Source organism: Crassostrea angulata, chromosome 2, assembly GCF_025612915.1.
Source record: "Crassostrea angulata isolate pt1a10 chromosome 2, ASM2561291v2, whole genome shotgun sequence".
NCBI classification, from domain to species: Eukaryota; Metazoa; Mollusca; class Bivalvia; order Ostreida; family Ostreidae; genus Magallana; species Magallana angulata.
In genome coordinates this window covers 35,550,131-35,568,561 of record NC_069112.1, presented here as the reverse complement: position 1 = coordinate 35,568,561, position 18,431 = coordinate 35,550,131, and positions in this window count along the sequence as shown.

The window sequence follows — 18,431 nt, the reverse complement described above, 5'->3', positions numbered from 1 at the left end:
ACACAACATCTATACATTAATATAACTTGTCTATTCATAAACTTTCTGGTAAGAACATAACCATTCCACCTTAGTACAGTAGACTACACATATGTTCACCTAAGAAAACCATATTGTTATGAATGATACCCTAGCTTATTGATAAAGTCCTCTGAGAGAAACATAATAATTGTACAATAGTACACTAGGCTATTGATGTGAATCACTAAGAACAACTTCCTATCATCTAATGAGACCAACATGGCATTTCATAATAACATCTTAGGCAATGATACAGTTCACTAGGATTAACACAACAGTTTTCAATAAGTAATCTAGCCTTTTGATCAAATGTCATTGGAAGAGCTACCAATTGTACAACAGTAACTCAGTCAATTGATACCGTCTAATCAGAGCAACACATAAGTTACACATATGTTACACTATACGATTCACACTGTCCTTTGAGAGCAACATAATAGTAATACATCAGAACCCTAAGCCATCGATATGGTCAACTGAGACCAACACAACATTATTCTAAAGAACCAAACCAATTGGTAGCTATACTAAAAGCAACTGAACAGTTGTACAATCCAGTTTCATAACAGTACTCAAGGCAAATGATGATGCAGTTGATACCAAGTATCCAATGCTATCGGTACGGTCTACTAAGAACAACAAAACAGTCATACATTCGTACCCGACACAATTCAAACTTTCCACTGAGAGCAACCCAACAACTTAGCACCTATTTACCTGGTATTATTCAGTACACTGACCTAAGAATACTGTCTATTGAGTGAAAAAAAACAGCTACACATTAGTATTTTTTGTCTATTGATAATGTCACTGAGAGAAACTCAACATCCATAGTGGTACCTAAGGCAATTGGTAGTCTTCTGAGAGCAACACAACATCTATACATTAATATAACTTGTCTATTCATAAACCTTCTGGTAAGAACATAACCATTCCACCTTAGTACAGTAGGCTAAACATATGTTCACCTAAGAAAACCATATTGTTATGAATGATACCCTAGCTTATTGATAAAGTCCTCTGAGAGAAACATAATAATTGTACAATAGTACACTAGGCTATTGATTTGAATCACTAAGAACAAATTCCTATCATCCAATGAGACCAACATGACATTTCATAATAACATCTTAGGCAATGATACAGTTCACTAGGATTAAGACAACAGTTTTCAACAAGTAATCCAGCATTTTGATCAAATGTCATTGGAAGAGCTACCAATTGTACAACAGTAACTCAGTCAATTGATACCGTCTAATCAGAGCAACACGTAAGTTACACATATGTTACACAATACGATTAACACTGTCCTTGGAGAGCAACATAATAGTAATACATCAAAACCCTAAGCCATCGATATGGTCAACTGAGACCAACACAACATTATTCTAAAGAACCAAACCAATTGGTAGCTATACTAAAAGCAACTGAACAGTTGTACAATCCAGTTTCATAACAGTACTCAAGGCAAATGATGATGCAGTTGATACCAAGTATCCAATGCTATTGGTACGGTCTACTAAGAACAACAAAACAGTCATACATTCGTACCCGACACAATTCAAACTTTCCACTGAGAGCAACCCAACAACTTAGCACCTATTTACCTGGTATTATTCAGTACACTGACCTATGAATACTGTCTATTGAGTGAAATAAAACAGCTACACATTAGTATTTTTTGTCTATTGATAATGTCACTGAGAAAAACTTAACATCAATAGTGGTACCTAAGGCAATTGGTAGTCTTCTCAGAGCAACACAACATCTATACATTAATATAACTTGTCTATTCATAAACCTCCTGGTAAGAACATAACCATTCCACCTTAGTACAGTAGGCTAAACATATGTTCACCTAAGAAAACCATATTATCTTATGCATGATACCCTAGCTTATTGATAATGTCCTCTGAGAGAAACAGAATAATTGTACAATAGTACACTAGGCTATTGATGTGAATCACTAAGAACAAATTCATATCATCCAATGAGACCAACATGACATTTCATAATAACATCTTAGGCAATGATACAGTTCACTAGGATTAACACAACAGTTTTCAATAAGTAATCTAGCCTTTTGATCAAATGTCATTGGAAGAGCTACCAATTGTACAACAGTAACTCAGGCAATTGATACCGTCTAATCAGGGAAACACGTAAGTTAAACATATGTTACACAAAACGATTCACACTGTCCTTTGAGAGCAACAAAATAGTAAAAAATCAGAACCCTAAGCCATCGCTATGATCAACTGAGACCAACACAACATTATTCTAAAGAACCAAACCAATTGGTAGCTATACTAAAAGCAACTGAACAGTTGCACAATCCAGTTTCATAACAGTACTCAAGGCAAATGATGATGCAGTTGATACCAAGTATCCAATGCTATTGGTACGGTCTACTAAGAACAACAAAACAGTCATACATTCGTACCCGACACAATTCAAACTTTCCACTGAGAGCAACCCAACAACTTAGCACCTATTTACCTGGTATTATTCAGTACACTGACCTATGAATACTGTCTATTGAGTGAAATAAAACAGCTACACATTAGTACTTTTTGTCTATTGATAATGTCACTGAGAGAAACTTAACATCAATAGTGGTACCTAAGGCAATTGGTAGTCTTCTGAGACAACACAACATCTATACATTAATATAACTTGCCTATTCATAAACCTCCTGGTAAGAACATAACCATTCCACCTTAGTACAGTAGGCTAAACATATGTTCACCTAAGAAAACCATATTATCTTATGCATGATACCCTAGCTTATTGATAATGTCCTCTGAGAGAAACATAATAATTGTACAATAGTACACTAGGCTATTGATGTGAATCACTAAGAACAAATTCATATCATCCAATGAGACCAACATGACATTTCATAATAACATCTTAGGCAATGATACAGTTCACTAGGATTAACACAACAGTTTTCAATAAGTAATCTAGCCTTTTGATCAAATGTCATTGGAAGAGCTACCAATTGTACAACAGTAACTCAGGCAATTGATACCGTCTAATCAGAGCAACACGTAAGTTACACATGTTACACAATACGATTCACACTGTCCTTTGAGAGCAACATAATAGTAATACATCAGAACCCTAAGCCATCGATATGGTCAACTGAGACCAACACAACATTATTCTAAAGAACCAAACCAATTGGTAGCTATACTAAAAGCAACTGAACAGTTGTACAATCCAGTTTCATAACAGTACTCAAGGCAAATGATGATGCAGTTGATACCAAGTATCCAATGCTATTGGTACGGTCTACTAAGAACAACAAAACAGTCATACATTCGTACCCGACACAATTCAAACTTTCCACTGAGAGCAACCCAACAACTTAGCACCTATTTACCTGGTATTATTCAGTACACTGACCTATGAATACTGTCTATTGAGTGAAATAAAACAGCTACACATTAGTATTTTTTGTCTATTGATAATGTCACTGAGAGAAACTTAACATCAATAGTGGTACCTAAGGCAATTGGTAGTCTTCTGAGAGCAACACAACATCTATACATTAATATAACTTGTCTATTCATAAACCTCCTGGTAAGAACATAACCATTCCACCTTAGTACAGTAGGCTAAACATATGTTCACCTAAGAAAACCATATTATCTTATGCATGATACCCTAGCTTATTGATAATGTCCTCTGAGAGAAACAGAATAATTGTACAATAGTACACTAGGCTATTGATGTGAATCACTAAGAACAAATTCATATCATCCAATGAGACCAACATGACATTTCATAATAGCATCTTAGGCAATGATACAGTTCACTAGGATTAACACAACAGTTTTCAATAAGTAATCTAGCCTTTTGATCAAATGTCATTGGAAGAGCTACCAATTGTACAACAGTAACTCAGTCAATTGACACCGTCTAATCAGAGCAACACGTAAGTTACACATGTTACACAATACGATTCACACTGTCCTTTGAGAGCAACATAATAGTAATACATCAGAACCCTAAGCCATCGATATGGTCAACTGAGACCAACACAACATTACTCTAAAGAACCAAACCAATTGGTAGCTATACTAAAAGCAACTGAACAGTTGTACAATCCAGTTTCATAACAGTACTCAAGGCAAATGATGATGCAGTTGATACCAAGTATCCAATGCTATTGGTACGGTCTACTAAGAACAACAAAACAGTCATACATTCGTACCCGACACAATTCAAACTTTCCACTGAGAGCAACCCAACAACTTAGCACCTATTTACCTGGTATTATTCAGTACACTGACCTATGAATACTGTCTATTGAGTGAAATAAAACAGCTACACATTAGTATTTTTTGTCTATTGATAATGTCACTGAGAGAAACTTAACATCAATAGTGGTACCTAAGGCAATTGGTAGTCTTCTGAGAGCAACACAACATCTATACATTAATATAACTTGTCTATTCATAAACCTTCTGGTAAGAACATAACCATTCCACCTTAGTACAGTAGGCTAAACATATGTTCACCTAAGAAAACCATATTATCTTATGCATGATACCCTAGCTTATTGATAATGTCCTCTGAGAGAAACAGAATAATTGTACAATAGTACACTAGGCTATTGATGTGAATCACTAAGAACAAATTCATATCATCCAATGAGACCAACATGACATTTCATAATAACATCTTAGGCAATGATACAGTTCACTAGGATTAACACAACAGTTTTCAATAAGTAATCTAGCCTTTTGATCAAATGTCATTGGAAGAGCTACCAATTGTACAACAGTAACTCAGGCAATTGATACCGTCTAATCAGAGCAACACGTAAGTTAAACATCTGTTACACAATACGATTCACAATGTCCTTTGAGAGCAACATAATAGTAATACATCAGAACCCTAAGCCATCGTTATGGTCAACTGAGAGCAACACAATATTATTCTAAAGAACCAAACCAATTGGTAGCTATACTAAAAGCAACTGAACAGTTGTACAATCCAGTTTCATAACAGTTCTCAAGGCAAATGATGATGCAGTTGATACCAAGTATCCAATGCTATTGGTGCGGTCTACTAAGAACAACAAAACAGTCATACATTCGTACCCGACACAATTCAAACTTTCCACTGAGAGCAACCCAACAACTTAGCACCTATTTACCTGGTATTATTCAGTACACTGACCTATGAATACTGTCTATTGAGTGAAATAAAACAGCTACACATTAGTATTTTTTGTCTATTGATAATGTCACTGAGAGAAACTTAACATCAATAGTGGTACCTAAGGCAATTGGTAGTCTTCTCAGAGCAACACAACATCTATACATTAATATAACTTGTCTATTCATAAACCTCCTGGTAAGAACATAACCATTCCACCTTAGTACGGTAGGCTAAACATATGTTCACCTAAGAAAACCATATTATCTTATGCATGATACCCTAGCTTATTGATAATGTCCTCTGAGAGAAACATAATAACTGTACAATAGTACACTAGGTTATTGATGTGAATCACTAAGAACAAATTCCTATCATCCAATGAGACCAACATGACATTTCATAATAACATCTTAGGCAATGATACAGTTCACTAGGATTAACACAACAGTTTTCAATAAGTAATCTAGCCTTTTGATCAAATGTCATTGGAAGAGCTACCAATTGTACAACAGTAACTCAGTCACTTGATACCGTCTAATCAGGGAAACACGTAAGTTAAACATATGTTATACAATACGATTCACACTGTCTTTTGAGAGCAACATAATAGTAATACATCAGAACCCTAAGCCATCGATATGGTCAACTGAGACCAACACAACATTATTCTAAAGAACCAAACCAATTGGTAGCTATACTAAAAGCAACTGAACAGTTGTACAATCCAGTTTCATAACAGTTCTCAAGGCAAATGATGATGCAGTTGATACCAAGTATCCAATGCTATTGGTACGGTCTACTAAGAACAACAAAACAGTCATACATTCGTACCCGACACAATTCAAACTTTCCACTGAGAGCAACCCAACAACTTAGCACCTATTTACCTGGTATTATTCAGTACACTGACCTATGAATACTGTCTATTGAGTGAAATAAAACAGCTACACATTAGTATTTTTTGTCTATTGATAATGTCACTGAGAGAAACTTAACATCAATAGTGGTACCTAAGGCAATTGGTAGTCTTCTGAGAGCAACACAACATCTCTACATTAATATAACTTGCCTATTCATAAACCTTCTGGTAAGAACATAACCATTGCACCTTAGTACAGTAGGCTAAACATATGTTCACCTAAGAAAACCATATTATCTTATGCATGATACCCTAGCTTATTGATAATGTCCTCTGAGAGAAACATAATAACTGTACAATAGTACACTAGGTTATTGATGTGAATCACTAAGAACAAATTCCTATCATCCAATGAGACCAACATGACATTTCATAATAACATCTTAGGCAATGATACAGTTCACTAGGATTAACACAACAGTTTTCAATAAGTAATCTAGCCTTTTGATCAAATGTCATTGGAAGAGCTACCAATTGTACAACAGTAACTCAGGCAATTGATACCGTCTAATCAGGGAAACACGTAAGTTAAACATAGGTTACACAATACGATTCACACTGTCCTTTGAGAGCAACATAATAGTAATACATCAGAACCCTAAGCCATCGATATGGTCAACTGAGACCAACACAACATTATTTTAAAGAACCAAACCAATTGGTAGCTATACTAAAAGCAACTGAACAGTTGTACAATCCAGTTTCATAACAGTACTCAAGGCAAATGATGATGCAGTTGATACCAAGTATCCAATGCTATTGGTACGGTCTACTAAGAACAACAAAACAGTCATACATTCGTACCCGACACAATTCAAACTTTCCACTGAGAGCAACCCAACAACTTAGCACCTATTTACCTGGTATTAATCAGTACACTGACTTATGAATACTGTTTATTGAGTGAAATAAAACAGCTACACATTAGTATTTTTTGTCTATTGATAATGTCACTGAGAGAAACTTAACATCAATAGTGGTACTTAAGGCAATTGGTAGTCTTCTGAGAGCAACACAACATCTATACATTAATATAACTTGTCTATTCATAAACCTCCTGGTAAGAACATAACCATTGCACCTTAGTACAGTAGGCTAAACATATGTTCACCTAAGAAAACCATATTATGTTATGCATGATACCCTAGCTTATTGATAATGTCCTCTGAGAGAAACATAATAATTGTACAATAGTACACTAGGCTATTGATGTGAATCACTAAGAACAAATTCCTATCATCCAATGAAACCAACATGGCATTTCATAATAACATCTTAGGCAATGATACAGTTCACTAGGATTTACACAACAGTTTTCAGTAAGTAATCTAGCCTTTTGATCAAATGTCATTGGAAAAGCTACCAATTGTACAATAGTAACTCAGGCAATTGATACCGTCTAATCAGAGCAACACGTAAGATACACATATGTTACACAATACGATTGACAATGTCCTTTGAGAGCAACATAATAGTAATACATCAGAACCCTAAGCCATCGATATGGTCAACTGAGACCAACACAACATTATTCTAAAGAACCAAACCAATTGGTAGCTATACTAAAAGCAACTGAACAGTTGTACAATCCAGTTTCATAACAGTACTCAAGGCAAATGATGATGCAGTTGATACCAAGTATCCAATGCTATTGGTACGGTCTACTAAGAACAACAAAACAGTCATACATTCGTACCCGACACAATTCAAACTTTCCACTGAGAGCAACCCAACAACTTAGCACCTATTTACCTGGTATTATTCAGTACACTGACCTATGAATACTGTCTATTGAGTGAAATAAAACAGCTACACATTAGTATTTTTTGTCTATTGATAATGTCACTGAGAGAAACTTAACATCAATAGTGGTACCTAAGGCAATTGGTAGTCTTCTGAGAGCAACACAACATCTATACATTAATATAACTTGTCTATTCATAAACCTCCTGGTAAGAACATAACCATTCCACCTTAGTACAGTAGGCTAAACATATGTTCACCTAAGAAAACCATATTATCTTATGCATGATACCCTAGCTTATTGATAATGTCCTCTGAGAGAAACAGAATAATTGTACAATAGTACACTAGGCTATTGATGTGAATCACTAAGAACAAATTCATATCATCCAATGAGACCAACATGACATTTCATAATAGCATCTTAGGCAATGATACAGTTCACTAGGATTAACACAACAGTTTTCAATAAGTAATCTAGCCTTTTGATCAAATGTCATTGGAAGAGCTACCAATTGTACAACAGTAACTCAGTCAATTGACACCGTCTAATCAGAGCAACACGTAAGTTACACATGTTACACAATACGATTCACACTGTCCTTTGAGAGCAACATAATAGTAATACATCAGAACCCTAAGCCATCGATATGGTCAACTGAGACCAACACAACATTACTCTAAAGAACCAAACCAATTGGTAGCTATACTAAAAGCAACTGAACAGTTGTACAATCCAGTTTCATAACAGTACTCAAGGCAAATGATGATGCAGTTGATACCAAGTATCCAATGCTATTGGTACGGTCTACTAAGAACAACAAAACAGTCATACATTCGTACCCGACACAATTCAAACTTTCCACTGAGAGCAACCCAACAACTTAGCACCTATTTACCTGGTATTATTCAGTACACTGACCTATGAATACTGTCTATTGAGTGAAATAAAACAGCTACACATTAGTATTTTTTGTCTATTGATAATGTCACTGAGAGAAACTTAACATCAATAGTGGTACCTAAGGCAATTGGTAGTCTTCTGAGAGCAACACAACATCTATACATTAATATAACTTGTCTATTCATAAACCTTCTGGTAAGAACATAACCATTCCACCTTAGTACAGTAGGCTAAACATATGTTCACCTAAGAAAACCATATTATCTTATGCATGATACCCTAGCTTATTGATAATGTCCTCTGAGAGAAACAGAATAATTGTACAATAGTACACTAGGCTATTGATGTGAATCACTAAGAACAAATTCATATCATCCAATGAGACCAACATGACATTTCATAATAACATCTTAGGCAATGATACAGTTCACTAGGATTAACACAACAGTTTTCAATAAGTAATCTAGCCTTTTGATCAAATGTCATTGGAAGAGCTACCAATTGTACAACAGTAACTCAGGCAATTGATACCGTCTAATCAGAGCAACACGTAAGTTAAACATCTGTTACACAATACGATTCACAATGTCCTTTGAGAGCAACATAATAGTAATACATCAGAACCCTAAGCCATCGTTATGGTCAACTGAGAGCAACACAATATTATTCTAAAGAACCAAACCAATTGGTAGCTATACTAAAAGCAACTGAACAGTTGTACAATCCAGTTTCATAACAGTTCTCAAGGCAAATGATGATGCAGTTGATACCAAGTATCCAATGCTATTGGTGCGGTCTACTAAGAACAACAAAACAGTCATACATTCGTACCCGACACAATTCAAACTTTCCACTGAGAGCAACCCAACAACTTAGCACCTATTTACCTGGTATTATTCAGTACACTGACCTATGAATACTGTCTATTGAGTGAAATAAAACAGCTACACATTAGTATTTTTTGTCTATTGATAATGTCACTGAGAGAAACTTAACATCAATAGTGGTACCTAAGGCAATTGGTAGTCTTCTCAGAGCAACACAACATCTATACATTAATATAACTTGTCTATTCATAAACCTCCTGGTAAGAACATAACCATTCCACCTTAGTACGGTAGGCTAAACATATGTTCACCTAAGAAAACCTGGATATTATCTTATGCATGATACCCTAGCTTATTGATAATGTCCTCTGAGAGAAACAGAATAATTGTACAATAGTACACTAGGCTATTGATGTGAATCACTAAGAACAAATTCATATCATCCAATGAGACCAACATGACATTTCATAATAACATCTTAGGCAATGATACAGTTCACTAGGATTAACACAACAGTTTTCAATAAGTAATCTAGCCTTTTGATCAAATGTCATTGGAAGAGCTACCAATTGTACAACAGTAACTCAGTCACTTGATACCGTCTAATCAGGGAAACACGTAAGTTAAACATATGTTATACAATACGATTCACACTGTCTTTTGAGAGCAACATAATAGTAATACATCAGAACCCTAAGCCATCGATATGGTCAACTGAGACCAACACAACATTATTCTAAAGAACCAAACCAATTGGTAGCTATACTAAAAGCAACTGAACAGTTGTACAATCCAGTTTCATAACAGTTCTCAAGGCAAATGATGATGCAGTTGATACCAAGTATCCAATGCTATTGGTACGGTCTACTAAGAACAACAAAACAGTCATACATTCGTACCCGACACAATTCAAACTTTCCACTGAGAGCAACCCAACAACTTAGCACCTATTTACCTGGTATTATTCAGTACACTGACCTATGAATACTGTCTATTGAGTGAAATAAAACAGCTACACATTAGTATTTTTTGTCTATTGATAATGTCACTGAGAGAAACTTAACATCAATAGTGGTACCTAAGGCAATTGGTAGTCTTCTGAGAGCAACACAACATCTCTACATTAATATAACTTGCCTATTCATAAACCTTCTGGTAAGAACATAACCATTGCACCTTAGTACAGTAGGCTAAACATATGTTCACCTAAGAAAACCATATTATCTTATGCATGATACCCTAGCTTATTGATAATGTCCTCTGAGAGAAACATAATAACTGTACAATAGTACACTAGGTTATTGATGTGAATCACTAAGAACAAATTCCTATCATCCAATGAGACCAACATGACATTTCATAATAACATCTTAGGCAATGATACAGTTCACTAGGATTAACACAACAGTTTTCAATAAGTAATCTAGCCTTTTGATCAAATGTCATTGGAAGAGCTACCAATTGTACAACAGTAACTCAGGCAATTGATACCGTCTAATCAGGGAAACACGTAAGTTAAACATAGGTTACACAATACGATTCACACTGTCCTTTGAGAGCAACATAATAGTAATACATCAGAACCCTAAGCCATCGATATGGTCAACTGAGACCAACACAACATTATTTTAAAGAACCAAACCAATTGGTAGCTATACTAAAAGCAACTGAACAGTTGTACAATCCAGTTTCATAACAGTTCTCAAGGCAAATGATGATGCAGTTGATACCAAGTATCCAATGCTATTGGTACGGTCTACTAAGAACAACAAAACAGTCATACATTCGTACCCGACACAATTCAAACTTTCCACTGAGAGCAACCCAACAACTTAGCACCTATTTACCTGGTATTAATCAGTACACTGACTTATGAATACTGTTTATTGAGTGAAATAAAACAGCTACACATTAGTATTTTTTGTCTATTGATAATGTCACTGAGAGAAACTTAACATCAATAGTGGTACTTAAGGCAATTGGTAGTCTTCTGAGAGCAACACAACATCTATACATTAATATAACTTGTCTATTCATAAACCTCCTGGTAAGAACATAACCATTGCACCTTAGTACAGTAGGCTAAACATATGTTCACCTAAGAAAACCATATTATCTTATGCATGATACCCTAGCTTATTGATAATGTCCTCTGAGAGAAACATAATAATTGTACAATAGTACACTAGGCTATTGATGTGAATCACTAAGAACAAATTCCTATCATCCAATGAAACCAACATGGCATTTCATAATAACATCTTAGGCAATGATACAGTTCACTAGGATTTACACAACAGTTTTCAGTAAGTAATCTAGCCTTTTGATCAAATGTCATTGGAAAAGCTACCAATTGTACAATAGTAACTCAGGCAATTGATACCGTCTAATCAGAGCAACACGTAAGATACACATATGTTACACAATACGATTGACAATGTCCTTTGAGAGCAACATAATAGTAATACATCAGAACCCTAAGCCATCGATATGGTCAACTGAGACCAACACAACATTATTCTAAAGAACCAAACCAATTGGTAGCTATACTAAAAGCAACTGAACAGTTGTACAATCCAGTTTCATAATAGTACTCAAGGCAAATGATGATGCAGTTAATACCAAGTATCCAATGCTATTGGTAAGATCTACTAAGAACAACAAAACAGTCATACATTCGTACCCGACACAATTCAAACTTTCCACTGAGAGCAACCCAACAACTTAGCACCTATTTCCCTGGTATTAATCAGTACACTGACTTATGAATACTGTCTATTGAGTGAAATAAAACAGCTACACATTAGTATTTTTTGTCTATTGATAATGTCACTGAGAGAAACTTAACATCAATAGTGGTACCTAAGGCAATTGGTAGTCTTCTCAGAGCAACACAACATCTATACATTAATATAACTTGTCTATTCATAAACCTCCTGGTAAGAGCATAACCATTGCACCTTAGTACAGTAGGCTAAACATATGTTCACCTAAGAAAACCATATTATCTTATGCATGATACCCTAGCTTATTGATAATGTCCTCTGAGAGAAACATAATAATTGTACAATAGTACACTAGGCTATTGATGTGAATCACTAAGAACAAATTCCTATCATCCAATGAGACCAACATGACATTTCATAATAACATCTTAGGCAATGATACAGTTCACTAGGATTAACACAACAGTTTTCAATAAGTAATCTAGCCTTTTGATCAAATGTCATTGGAAGAGCTACCAATTGTACAACAGTAACTCAGTCAATTGATACCGTCTAATCAGAGCAACACGTAAGTTACACATGTTACACAATACGATTCACACTGTCCTTTGAGAGCAACATAATAGTAATACATCAGAACCCTAAGCCATCGATATGGTCAACTGAGACCAACACAACATTACTCTAAAGAACCAAACCAATTGGTAGCTATACTAATAGCAACTGAACAGTTGTACAATCCAGTTTCATAACAGTACTCAAGGCAAATGATGATGCAGTTGATACCAAGTATCCAATGCTATTGGTACGGTCTACTAAGAACAACAAAACAGTCATACATTCGTACCCGACACAATTCAAACTTTCCACTGAGAGCAACCCAACAACTTAGCACCTATTTACCTGGTATTATTCAGTACACTGACCTATGAATACTGTCTATTGAGTGAAATAAAACAGCTTTACATTAGTATTTTTTGTCTATTGATAATGTCACTGAGAGAAACTTAACATCAATAGTGGTACCTAAGGCAATTGGTAGTCTTCTGAGAGCAACACAACATCTATACATTAATATAACTTGCCTATTCATAAACCTTCTGGTAAGAACATAACCATTGCACCTTAGTACAGTAGGCTAAACATATGTTCACCTAAGAAAACCATATTATCTTATGCATGATACCCTAGCTTATTGATAATGTCCTCTGAGAGAAACATAATAATTGTACAATAGTACACTAGGTTATTGATGTGAATCACTAAGAACAAATTCCTATCATCCAATGAGACCAACATGACATTTCATAATAACATCTTAGGCAATGATACAGTTCACTAGGATTAACACAACAGTTTTCAATAAGTAATCTAGCCTTTTGATCAAATGTCATTGGAAGAGCTACCAATTGTACAACAGTAACTCAGTCAATTGATACCGTCTAATCAGGGAAACACGTAAGTTAAACATATGTTACACAATACGATTCACAATGTCCTTTGAGAGCAACATAATAGTAATACATCAGAACCCTAAGCCATCGATATGGTCAACTGAGACCAACACAACATTATTCTAAAGAACCAAACCAATTGGTAGCTATACTAAAAGCAACTGAACAGTTGTACAATCCAGTTTCATAACAGTTCTCAAGGCAAATGATGATGCAGTTGATACCAAGTATCCAATGCTATTGGTACGGTCTACTAAGAACAACAAAACAGTCATACATTCGTACCCGACACAATTCAAACTTTCCACTGAGAGCAACCCAACAACTTAGCACCTATTTATCTGGTATTAATCAGTACACTGACCTATGAATACTGTCTGTTGAGTGAAATAAAACAGCTACACATTAGTATTTTTTGTCTATTGATAATGTCACTGAGAGAAACTTAACATCAATAGTGGTACTTAAGGCAATTGGTAGTCTTCTGAGAGCAACACAACATCTATACATTAATATAACTTGTCTATTCATAAACCTCCTGGTAAGAACATAACCATTGCACCTTAGTACAGTAGGCTAAACATATGTTCACCTAAGAAAACCATATTATCTTATGCATGATACCCTAGCTTATTGATAATGTCCTCTGAGAGAAACATAATAATTGTACAATAGTACACTAGACTATTGATGTGAATCACTAAGAACAAATTCCTATCATCCAATGAAACCAACATGGCATTTCATAATAACATCTTAGGCAATGATACAGTTCACTAGGATTTACACAACAGTTTTCAGTAAGTAATCTAGCCTTTTGATCAAATGTCATTGGAAGAGCTACCATTTGTACAATAGTAACTCAGTCAATTGATACCGTCTAATCAGAGCAACACGTAAGATACACATATGTTACACAATACGATTCACAATGTCCTTTGAGAGCAACATAATAGTAATACATCAGAACCCTAAGCCATCGATATGGTCAACTGAGACCAACACAACATTATTCTAAAGAACCAAACCAATTGGTAGCTATACTAAAAGCAACTGAACAGTTGTACAATCCAGTTTCATAATAGTACTCAAGGCAAATGATGATGCAGTTAATACCAAGTATCCAATGCTATTGGTAAGGTCTACTAAGAACAACAAAACAGTCATACATTCGTACCCGACACAATTCAAACTTTCCACTGAGAGCAACCCAACAACTTAGCACCTATTTACCTGGTATTAATCAGTACACTGACGTATGAATACTGTCTATTGAGTGAAATAAAACAGCTACACATTAGTATTTTTTGTCTATTGATAATGTCACTGAGAGAAACTTAACATCAATAGTGGTACCTAAGGCAATTGGTAGTCTTCTGAGAGCAACACAACATCTATACATTAATATAACTTGTCTATTCATAAACCTCCTGGTAAGAGCATAACCACTGCACCTTAGTACAGTAGGCTAAACATATGTTCACCTAAGAAAACCATATTATGTTATGCATGATACCCTAGCTTATTGATAATGTCCTCTGAGAGAAACATAATAATTGTACAATAGTACACTAGGCTATTGATGTGAATCACTAAGAACAAATTCCTATCATCCAATGAGACCAACATGACATTTCATAATAACATCTTAGGCAATGATACAGTTCACTAGGATTAACACAACAGTTTTCAATAAGTAATCTAGCCTTTTGATCAAATGTCATTGGAAGAGCTACCAATTGTACAACAGTAATTCAGTCAATTGATACCGTCTAATCAGAGCAACACGTAAGTTAAACATAGGTTACACAATACGATTCACACTGTCCTTTGAGAGCAACATAATAGTAATACATCAGAACCCTAAGTCATCGATATGGTCAACTGAGACCAACACAACATTATTCTAAAGAACCAATCCAATTGGTAGCTATACTAAAAGCAACTGAACAGTTGTACAATCCAGTTTCATAACAGTTCTCAAGGCAAATGATGATGCAGTTGATACCAAGTATCCAATGCTATTGGTACGGTCTACTAAGAACAACAAAACAGTCATACATTCGTACCCGACACAATTCAAACTTTCCACTGAGAGCAACCCAACAACTTAGCACCTATTTACCAGGTATTAATCAGTACACTGACTTATGAATACTGTCTATTGAGTGAAATAAAACAGCTACACATTAGTATTTTTTGTCTATTGATAATGTCACTGAGAGAAACTTAACATCAATAGTGGTACCTAAGGCAATTGGTAGTCTTCTGAGAGCAACACAACATCTATACATTAATATAACTTGTCTATTCATAAACCACCTGGTTAGAACATAACCATTGCACCTTAGTACAGTAGGCTAAGCATATGTTCACCTAAGAAAACCATATTATGTTATGCATGATACCCTAGCTTATTGATAATGTCCTCTGAGAGAAACATAATAATTGTACAATAGTACACTAGGCTATTGATGTGAATCACTAAGAACAAATTCCTATCATCCAATGAAACCAACATGGCATTTCATAATAACATCTTAGGCAATGATACAGTTCACTAGGATTTACACAACAGTTTTCAGTAAGTAATCTAGCCTTTTGATCAAATGTCATTGGAAAAGCTACCAATTGTACAATAGTAACTCAGGCAATTGATACCGTCTAATCAGAGCAACACGTAAGATACACATATGTTACACAATACGATTGACAATGTCCTTTGAGAGCAACATAATAGTAATACATCAGAACCCTAAGCCATCGATATGGTCAACTGAGACCAACACAACATTATTCTAAAGAACCAAACCAATTGGTAGCTATACTAAAAGCAACTGAACAGTTGTACAATCCAGTTTCATAATAGTACTCAAGGCAAATGATGATGCAGTTAATACCAAGTATCCAATGCTATTGGTAAGATCTACTAAGAACAACAAAACAGTCATACATTCGTACCCGACACAATTCAAACTTTCCACTGAGAGCAACCCAACAACTTAGCACCTATTTCCCTGGTATTAATCAGTACACTGACTTATGAATACTGTCTATTGAGTGAAATAAAACAGCTACACATTAGTATTTTTTGTCTATTGATAATGTCACTGAGAGAAACTTAACATCAATAGTGGTACCTAAGGCAATTGGTAGTCTTCTCAGAGCAACACAACATCTATACATTAATATAACTTGTCTATTCATAAACCTCCTGGTAAGAGCATAACCATTGCACCTTAGTACAGTAGGCTAAACATATGTTCACCTAAGAAAACCATATTATCTTATGCATGATACCCTAGCTTATTGATAATGTCCTCTGAGAGAAACATAATAATTGTACAATAGTACACTAGGCTATTGATGTGAATCACTAAGAACAAATTCCTATCATCCAATGAGACCAACATGACATTTCATAATAACATCTTAGGCAATGATACAGTTCACTAGGATTAACACAACAGTTTTCAATAAGTAATCTAGCCTTTTGATCAAATGTCATTGGAAGAGCTACCAATTGTACAACAGTAACTCAGTCAATTGATACCGTCTAATCAGAGCAACACGTAAGTTACACATGTTACACAATACGATTCACACTGTCCTTTGAGAGCAACATAATAGTAATACATCAGAACCCTAAGCCATCGATATGGTCAACTGAGACCAACACAACATTATTCTAAAGAACCAAACCAATTGGTAGCTATACTAATAGCAACTGAACAGTTGTACAATCCAGTTTCATAACAGTACTCAAGGCAAATGATGATGCAGTTGATACCAAGTATCCAATGCTATTGGTACGGTCTACTAAGAACAACAAAACAGTCATACATTCGTACCCGACACAATTCAAACTTTCCACTGAGAGCAACCCAACAACTTAGCACCTATTTACCTGGTATTAATCAGTACACTGACTTATGAATACTGTCTATTGAGTGAAATAAAACAGCTACACATTAGTATTTTTTGTCTATTGATAATGTCACTGAGAGAAACTTAACATCAATAGTGGTACTTAAGGCAATTGGTAGTCTTCTGAGAGCAACACAACATCTATACATTAATATAACTTGTCTATTCATAAACCTCCTGGTAAGAACATAACCATTGCACCTTAGTACAGTAGGCTAAACATATGTTCACCTAAGAAAACCATATTATGTTATGCATGATATCCTAGCTTATTGATAATGTCCTCTGAAAGAAACATAATAATTGTACAATAGTACACTAGGCTATTGATGTGAATCACTAAGAACAAATTCCTATCATCCAATGAAACCAACATGGCATTTCATAATAACATCTTAGGCAATGATACAGTTCACTAGGATTTACACAACAGTTTTCAGTAAGTAATCTAGCCTTTTGATCAAATGTCATTGGAAGAGCTACCAATTGTACAACAGTAACTCAGTCAATTGATACCGTCTAATCAGAGCAACACGTAAGATACACATATGTTACACAATACGATTCACAATGTCCTTTGAGAGCAACATAATAGTAATACATCAGAACCCTAAGCCATCGATATGGTCAACTGAGACCAACACAACATTATTCTAAAGAACCAAACCAATTGGTAGCTATACTAAAAGCAACTGAACAGTTGTACAATCCAGTTTCATAATAGTACTCAAGGCA